This window comes from Dendrobates tinctorius, unplaced genomic scaffold (genome assembly GCF_039654945.1).
Source record: "Dendrobates tinctorius isolate UK_male_01 unplaced genomic scaffold, ASM3965494v1 ptg000039l, whole genome shotgun sequence".
Lineage (NCBI taxonomy): Eukaryota > Metazoa > Chordata > Amphibia > Anura > Dendrobatidae > Dendrobates > Dendrobates tinctorius.
The window spans coordinates 64,619,965-64,628,802 of NW_027361707.1; positions in this window are offsets into that span (position 1 = coordinate 64,619,965).

Consider the following 8,838-nt stretch of genomic DNA (forward strand, 5'->3'; position numbering starts at 1 on the left):
TCTATAAAAGTTATAAGATTACACCTTACGTTCTGCCTGTCACAAAAGATTTACAACAGGATTTGTCCGCGTTCAGTTTGGCCTGCAGCAGCAGGCATTTTCCAGGGGCACCACGAGGCTTATAATTTTGATGTCTTCTATGCTGATTTTTAGTCTTATGCTTAATGTTCTTCTGCTTTCTGTTCTTCTGCTTTTGCTTCTTCTGCTTCTTGTTCTTCTGTCTTTTGTTCTGTATCTTCGTGGCTGTCGTCATGTTTTTTGTCCTCTTGGTCTTCTTATTTAGGGTCATATTTCTGGTCTTCTTTGGTGTGGTCTTCAGGGTCGTCGTCATCAGGGTCGTCGTCATGGAGATCAATAAGGATTACCAAAGACAATTTCAAAAAGCTTGATCTTGGAAATGTAGAGGAAGGTACAAGAAGGCTGAGAAACTGGCAAGAACCAGCTGACAGTACTGGAACCCGTAGTGGCAGCAGAAGGAACAAGAGCCAATGGCACTACCGAGGACCAACTGACGGTGCTGAACCACAGTTACTATGCAGAAGGTACCTGTGCTAAAAAGTACTACCAAGGACCAGCTGACGGTGCTGGACCTCGGATACCGAGATGGAGGCATCTAGGCCAAAGGCTCTGGCGAGAACCAGCTGACAGTGCTGGAACCCGGGTGGGTAGCAGAAGGAACAAGAGCCAATGGCACTACCGAGGACCAACTGACGGTGCTGGACCACGGTTACTAAGCAGAAGGTACCTGTGCTAAAAAGCACTACCAAGGACCAGCTGACGGTGCTGGACCTCGGATACCAAAATGGAGGCACCTAGGCCAAAGGCTCTGGCGAGAACCAGCTGACAGTGCTGGAACCCGGGTGGGTAGCAGAAGGAACAAGAGCCAATGGCACTACCGAGGACCAACTGACGGTGCTGGACCACGGTTACTAAGCAGAAGGTACCTGTGCTAAAAAGCACTACCAAGGACCAGCTGACGGTGCTGGACCTCGGATACCGAAATGGAGGCACCTAGGCCAAAGGCTCTGGCGAGAACCAGCTGACAGTGCTGGAACCCGGGTGGGTAGCAGAAGGAACAAGAGCCAATGGCACTACCGAGGACCAACTGACGGTGCTGGACCACGGTTACTAAGCAGAAGGTACCTGTGCTAAAAAGCACTACCAAGGACCAGCTGATGGTGCTGGACCTCGGATACCGAGATGGAGGCACCTAGGCCAAAGGCTCTGGCGAGAACCAGCTGACAGTGCTGGAACCCGGGTGGGTAGCAGAAGCTACCCATCCAAAGCAAAGTAGCCATGCCGCAAGCCGGCCGCAGTTACCGAAACCCACAGTCCTACAGGGGGTTCATGTCCCATTGGCACTACGGATCCAGCCTTCAGTGCCAGTTCCCGCAGCCCACATAGGAGTCACCTAAACTGTAGGCACCGTAGAGTCGGCTAACCCGGCCGCAAGATGACAGGACAACGGATTGGTGGCATAGTGACCTTGACACTACCCGGAAACAGCTGGCATGCTGGAACCAGGCTGGGCAACAGGGAGTACCCATGCCAAAGACACTGCTGAGAACCAGCTGGCGGTGCTGGAACCCAGATGGGTAGCAAAAGCTACAAGAGCCAATGGCACTACCGAGGAACAGCTGACGTTGCTGGACCACGGTTACTAGGCAGGAGGTACCTGTGCTAAAAAGCACTACCACTGACCAGCTGACGGTGCTGGACCTCGGATACCGAGATGGAGGCACCTAGGCCAAAGGCTCTGGCGAGAACCAGCTGACAGTGCTGGAACCCGGGTGGGTAGCAGAAGCTACCCATCCAAAGCAAAGTAGCCATGCCGCAAGCCGGCCGCAGTTACCGAAACCCACAGTCCTACAGGGGGTCCATGTCCCATTGGCACTACGGATCCAGCCTTCAGTGCCAGTTCCCGCAGCCCACATAGGAGTCACCTAAACTGCAGGCACCGTAGAGTCGGCTAACCCGGCCGCAAGACGACAGGACAACGGATTGGTGGCATAGTGACCTTGACACTACCCGGAAACAGCTGGCGTGCTGGAACCAGGCTGGGCAACAGGGAGCACCCGTGCCAAAGACACTGCCGAGAACCAGCTGGCGGTGCTGGAACCCAGATGGGTAGCAAAAGCTACAAGAGCCAATGGCACTACCGAGGAACAGCTGACGTAGCTGGACCACGGTTACTAGGCAGGAGGTACCTGTGCTAAAAAGCACTACCAAGGACCAGCTGACGGTGCTGGACCTCGGATACCGAGATGGAGGCACCTAGGCCAAAGGCTCTGGCGAGAACCAGCTGACAGTGCTGGAACCCGGGTGGGTAGCAGAAGCTACCCATCCAAAGCAAAGTAGCCATGCCGCAAGCTGGCCACAGTTACCGAAACCCACAGTCCTACAGGGGGTCGATGTCCCATTGGCACTATGGATCCAGCCTTCAGTGCCAGTTCCCGCAGCCCACATAGGAGTCACCTAAACTGCAGGCACCGTAGAGTCGGTTAACCCGGCCGCAAGACGACAGGACAACGGATTGGTGGCATAGTGACCTTGACACTACCCGGAAACAGCTGGCATGCTGGAACCAGGCTGGGCAACAGGGAGTACCCGTGCCAAAGACACTGCCGAGAACCAACTGGCATTGTTGGAACCCAGGGACAATCATGGTGCAGGCCGAGGCCTACTTGGTGGCAGTTTTAGATTGTTTGTAGGCTACAACAGACTGTCAACGTGCTCCAATTAGGCATCTGTCTCTATTCTGTTTCCAGGATTTCACGTGACCACCAACACCACCAGTTTATGCGTACAGCAGTCGTCTGCCCAATCCACACGTGTTCCTGTGTTACTGGGGTTCTGTTACGTGAGCAGATCCCCTGATGTGTTTCTGCCACTGTCTCCTGCTCTGTCTTTCCCACTGCTTGCAGTGGGAAGGTGGACAGCGCAGTGAACAGTGTCGGACACACATTGGGGGATCTGCTCATGTAACAGAACACCAGGAACACAGGAACACGTGTGAAATGCGTGGACAGCAACTGTGAGCAGGAACTGGCGGTGTTGGAGGTCAGGGGAAACACTAGAGACAGAGTGGAGACAGAAGCCAAATCAGAGAATGTTTAAATCTGAAGTAGTTACAATTTGAAGGCAGCAGCAGTTTGCCCTCCACACAGCAGGGGATCAGTTGACGTTACTGACCCCCACTTTCACATGAACAAGTGTGTTTTTCTGTGTGGACAGCACTTCCGAGCACCAACTAGCATTGTTGGAGCCCAGGGACAATCAGGGTGCAGGCCGAGGCCTACTAGGAGCCAGGTGTAAAGCTGAGGTATTTTGACTTTGGAGGGAGCAGGACACTTTGCCCTCCACACAGCAGGGGATCAGCTGACGTTACTGACCCCCACTTTCACATGAACAAGTGTGTTTTTCTGTGTGGACAGCACTTCCGAGCACCAACTAGCGTTGTTGGAGCCCAGGGACAATCAGGGTGCAGGCCGAGGCCTACTAGGAGCCAGGTGTAAAGCGGAGGTATTTTGACTTTGGAGGGAGCAGGACACTTTGCCCTCCACACAGCAGGGGATCAGCTGACGTTACCGAACCCCACTTTCACATGAACAAGTGTGTTTTTCTGTGTGGACAGCACTTCCGAGCACCAACTAGGGTTGTTGAAGCCCAGGGACAATCAGCGTGCAGGCCGAAGCCTACTTGGTGGCAGTTTTAGATTGTTTGTAGGCTACAACAGACTATCAACGTGCTCCAATTAGGCATCTGTCTCCACTCTGTTTCCAGGATTTCATGTGACCACCAACACCGCCAGTTTATGCGTACAGCAGTCGTCTGCCCAATCCACACATGTTCCTGTGTTACTGGGGTTCTGTAATGTCAGCAGATCCCCTGATGTGTGTCTGCCACTGTCTCCTGCTCTGTTCACTTTCCCACTGCTTGCAGTGGGAAGGTGGACAGCGCAGGAAACAGTGTCGGACACACATTGGGGGATCTGCTCACGTAACAGAACACCAGGAACACAGGAACACGTGTGGAATGGGTAGACGGCAACTGTGAGCAGGAACTGGCGGTGTTGGAGGTCAGGGGAAATACTAGAGACAGAGTGGAGACAGAAGCCAAATCAGAGAATGTTTAAATCTGAAGTAGTTACATTTTGGAGGCAGCAGCACTTTGCCCTCCACACAGCAGGGGATCAGCTGACGTTACCGAACCCCACTTTCACATGAACAAGTGTGTTTTTCTGTGTGGTCAGCACTTCTGAGCACCAACTGGCGGTGTCGGAGCCCAGGGAAAATCAGGTAGTAAGCCGAGGCCTACTTGGAGCCAGGTGTAAATCTGAGCTTGTTTGACTGTGGAGGGAGCAGGACACTTTGCCATACACACAGCAGGGGATCAGCTGACGTTACCGAACCCCACTTACACATGAGCGAGTGTTTTGTCTGTGCGGACAGCACTTCTGAGCACCAACTGGCGGTGTCGGAGCCCAGGGAAAATCAGGTAGTAGGCCGAGGCCTACTTGGTGGCAGTTTTCGATTGTTTGTTTCTAGACTACTACTAACTGTCAACGTACTCCAATTAGGCCTCTGTCTTCACTCTGATTCGAGTATTTCCTCTGGCTTCCAACCACGCCAGTTGCTGCTCTGAAATGCCGTCTGCACAACCCACACTTGTTCCTGTGTTACTAGGGTTCTGTAACAGCAGCTTCTCCCTAGAGGTGAGTCAGGCAATGTCTCCTGCTCTGTCCACTTTTCCACTACAAGTAGTGGGAATGTAGACAAAGCAGGAGACATTGCCGGACTCACCTCTGGAGATGAGCAGATGTTACAGGACCCAGGTAACACAGGAACAAGTGTGGATTGTGCAGACAGCACTTGAGAGCAGAAACAGGCGATGTTGTAGGCCGGAGGAAATACTCAAAACAGAGTAGAGACAGAGGGCAAATCAGAGAACATATTAAATCAGAGGTAGTCAGAAGTTGTTGGCAGCAGTAGAGTTTGCCCTCCACACAGCAGGGGATCAGCTGACATTACCGAACCCCACTTACACATGAGCGAGTGTTTTGTCTGTGCGGACAGCACTTCTGAGCACCAACTGGCGGTGTCGGAGCCCAGGGAAAATCAGGTAGTAGGCCGAGGCCTACTTGGTGGCAGTTTTCGATTGTTTGTTTCTAGACTACTACTAACTGTCAACGTACTCCAATTAGGCCTCTGTCTTCACTCTGTTTCGAGTATTTCCTCTGGCTTCTAACCACGCCAGTTGCTGCTCTGAAATGCCGTCTGTACAACCCACACTTGTTCCTGTGTTACTATGGTTCTGTAACAGCAGCTTCTCCCTAGAGGTGAGTCAGGCAATGTCTCCTGCTCTGTCCACTTTTCCACTACAAGTAGTGGGAATGTAGACAAAGCAGGAGACATTGCCGGACTCACCTCTGGAGATGAGCAGATGTTACAGGACCCAGGTAACACAGGAACAAGTGTGGATTGTGCAGACAGCACTTGAGAGCAGAAACAGGCGATGTTGTAGGCCGGAGGAAATACTCAAAACAGAGTAGAGACAGAGGGCAAATCAGAGAACATATTAAATCAGAGGTAGTCAGAAGTTGTTGGCAGCAGTAGAGTTTGCCCTCCACACAGCAGGGGATCAGCTGACATTACCGAACCCCACTTACACATGAGCGAGTGTTTTGTCTGTGCGGACAGCACTTCTGAGCACCAACTGGCGGTGTCGTAGCCCAGGGAAAATCAGGTAGTAGGCCGAGGCCTACTTGGTGGCAGTTTTCGATTGTTTGTTTCTAGACTACTACTAACTGTCAACGTACTCCAATTAGGCCTCTGTCTTCACTCTGTTTCGAGTATTTCCTCTGGCTTCTAACCACGCCAGTTGCTGCTCTGAAATGCCGTCTGTACAACCCACACTTGTTCCTGTGTTACTATGGTTCTGTAACAGCAGCTTCTCCCTAGAGGTGAGTCAGGCAATGTCTCCTGCTCTGTCCACTTTTCCACTACAAGTAGTGGGAATGTAGACAAAGCAGGAGACATTGCCGGACTCACCTCTGGAGATGAGCAGATGTTACAGGACCCAGGTAACACAGGAACAAGTGTGGATTGTGCAGACAGCACTTGAGAGCAGAAACAGGCGATGTTGTAGGCCGGAGGAAATACTCAAAACAGAGTAGAGACAGAGGGCAAATCAGAGAACATATTAAATCAGAGGTAGTCAGAAGTTGTTGGCAGCAGTAGAGTTTGCCCTCCACACAGCAGGGGATCAGCTGACATTACCGAACCCCACTTACACATGAGCGAGTGTTTTGTCTGTGCGGACAGCACTTCTGAGCACCAACTGGCGGTGTCGGAGCCCAGGGAAAATCAGGTAGTAGGCCGAGGCCTACTTGGTGGCAGTTTTCGATTGTTTGTTTCTAGACTACTACTAACTGTCAACGTACTCCAATTAGGCCTCTGTCTTCACTCTGTTTCGAGTATTTCCTCTGGCTTCTAACCACGCCAGTTGCTGCTCTGAAATGCCGTCTGTACAACCCACACTTGTTCCTGTGTTACTATGGTTCTGTAACAGCAGCTTCTCCCTAGAGGTGAGTCAGGCAATGTCTCCTGCTCTGTCCACTTTTCTACTACAAGTAGTGGGAATGTAGACAAAGCAGGAGACATTGCCGGACTCACCTCTGGAGATGAGCAGATGTTACAGGACCCAGGTAACACAGGAACAAGTGTGGATTGTGCAGACAGCACTTGAGAGCAGAAACAGGCGGTGTTGTAGGCCGGAGGAAATACTCAAAACAGAGTGGAGACAGAGGGCAAATCAGAGAACATATTAAATCAGAGGTAGTCAGAAGTTGTAGGCAGCAATAGAGTTTGCCCTCCACACAGCAGGGGATCAGCTGACGTTACCGAACCCCACTTACACATGAGCGAGTGTTTTGTCTGTGCGGACAGCACTTCTGAGCACCAACTGGCGGTGTCGGAGCCCAGGGAAAATCAGGTAGTAGGCCGAGGCCTACTTGGTGGCAGTTTTCGATTGTTTGTTTCTAGACTACTACTAACTGTCAACGTACTCCAATTAGGCCTCTGTCTTCACTCTGTTTCGAGTATTTCCTCTGGCTTCCAACCACGCCAATTGCTGCTCTGAAATGCCGTCTGCACAACCAACACTTGTTCCTGTGTTACTAGGGTTCTGTAACAGCAGCTTCTCCCTAGAGGTGAGTCAGGCAATGTCTCCTGCTCTGTCCACTTTTCCACTACAAGTAGTGGGAATGTAGACAAAGCAGGAGACATTGCCGGACTCACCTCTGGAGATGAGCAGATGTTACAGGACCCAGGTAACACAGGAACAAGTGTGGATTGTGCAGACAGCACTTGAGAGCAGAAACAGGCGGTGTTGTAGGCCGGAGGAAATACTCAAAACAGAGTGGGGACAGAGGGCAAATCAGAGAACATATTAAATCAGAGGTAGTCAGAAGTTATAGGCAGCAGTAGAGTTTGCCCTCCACACAGCAGGGGATCAGCTGACGTTACCGAACCCCACTTACACATGAGCGAGTGTTTTGTCTGTGTGGACAGCACTTCTGAGCAACAACGGGCGTTGCTGTAGCCCAGGAAATAAAGTTCAGGTCATAGAAACATGAACACAACAGGAGACCTGGATCCTGTTGCCAGCCAATTATTTATTCTGGAAGAGGACTGGCAAATTCAGGTGAGATCCAGGCCTTGTTCATTTTCAGAAAAGTAAGCCTGCAGCACTAAAGACACGTTCCGATAATACACTGGCAGCTGGGCAAGCCAGCACCTCCAATGCATACTGGATAAGCTCTGGCCATGTATCCAGCTTAGAGACCCAATACTTGAACGGGGAAGAGCCGTCTGGGAGTACACTAACAGGGCAAGACAAGTAGTCTGTCACCATCTGACGGAAACGTTGCCTCCTGCTGACTGGAGCCGTCTGTGATGGTGTAGCCGTTTGTGGCGGTCCCACAAAACTTTACCACATTTGGGCCATACTGGCCTTGCCTTGTCCTGCGGCACTGCCTCTGCTACCTCTTTGTGCAGAGCTTCCTCCACTGCCTCTACCCACATGGCTGCTTTGAAAAGCACTACCAGCAACACTTGCGGGGGGAATGGAGAATATGATGGCCTGCACAAGTGTTTCTTGGTACTCCCGCATTTTTCGCTCCCGGTTCAACTGTGGTATGAGGCTTTGTAAGTTGTCCCGGTAGCGAGGATCTAGTAGGGTGTACACCCAATAATCAGCCGTGTGGAGAATGTTGGCGATGCGGCGGTCATTTAACAAGCACTGCAGCATGAAATCAACCATGTGCTGCAGACTGCCAACTGGACCGGAAACGCTGTCCCCAGCTTGAGGCAGCATCTCAGCCTGCTCAGCATCACCCCACCCTCGCTGTACACACTGACTACTAGAGCCTTGTGTACCTCCCTCCTCTGGAGAGATGTGTTCCTCCTCCTCCATTGACTCCTCGTCATCCTCCTCACTAAGTGTCCCCTGCCTGGGCCTTTGTGTGGAGGCACGTTGCGCAGACTTGCCAGAAGCAGATGGCATTTCTGACTCATCATCCTCGACCTCTTCAAAAACCTCCTCACTTAGTGCTTGTAAGGTTTTCTGAAGCAGACAGATAAGGGGGACAGTCATGCTGACTAGTGCATCATCTGCACTGGCCATCCGCGTGGAGTCATCGAAGGCACGCAAAACTTGGCAGATGTCCCTCATAGTGGCCCACTCAGTGGTGGTGAAGTGTGTCCGGCGCACAGTGCGACTTGTTTGCGCCTGATGCAGCTGGTACTCCATTACTGCTGCCTGCTGCTCACACAACCG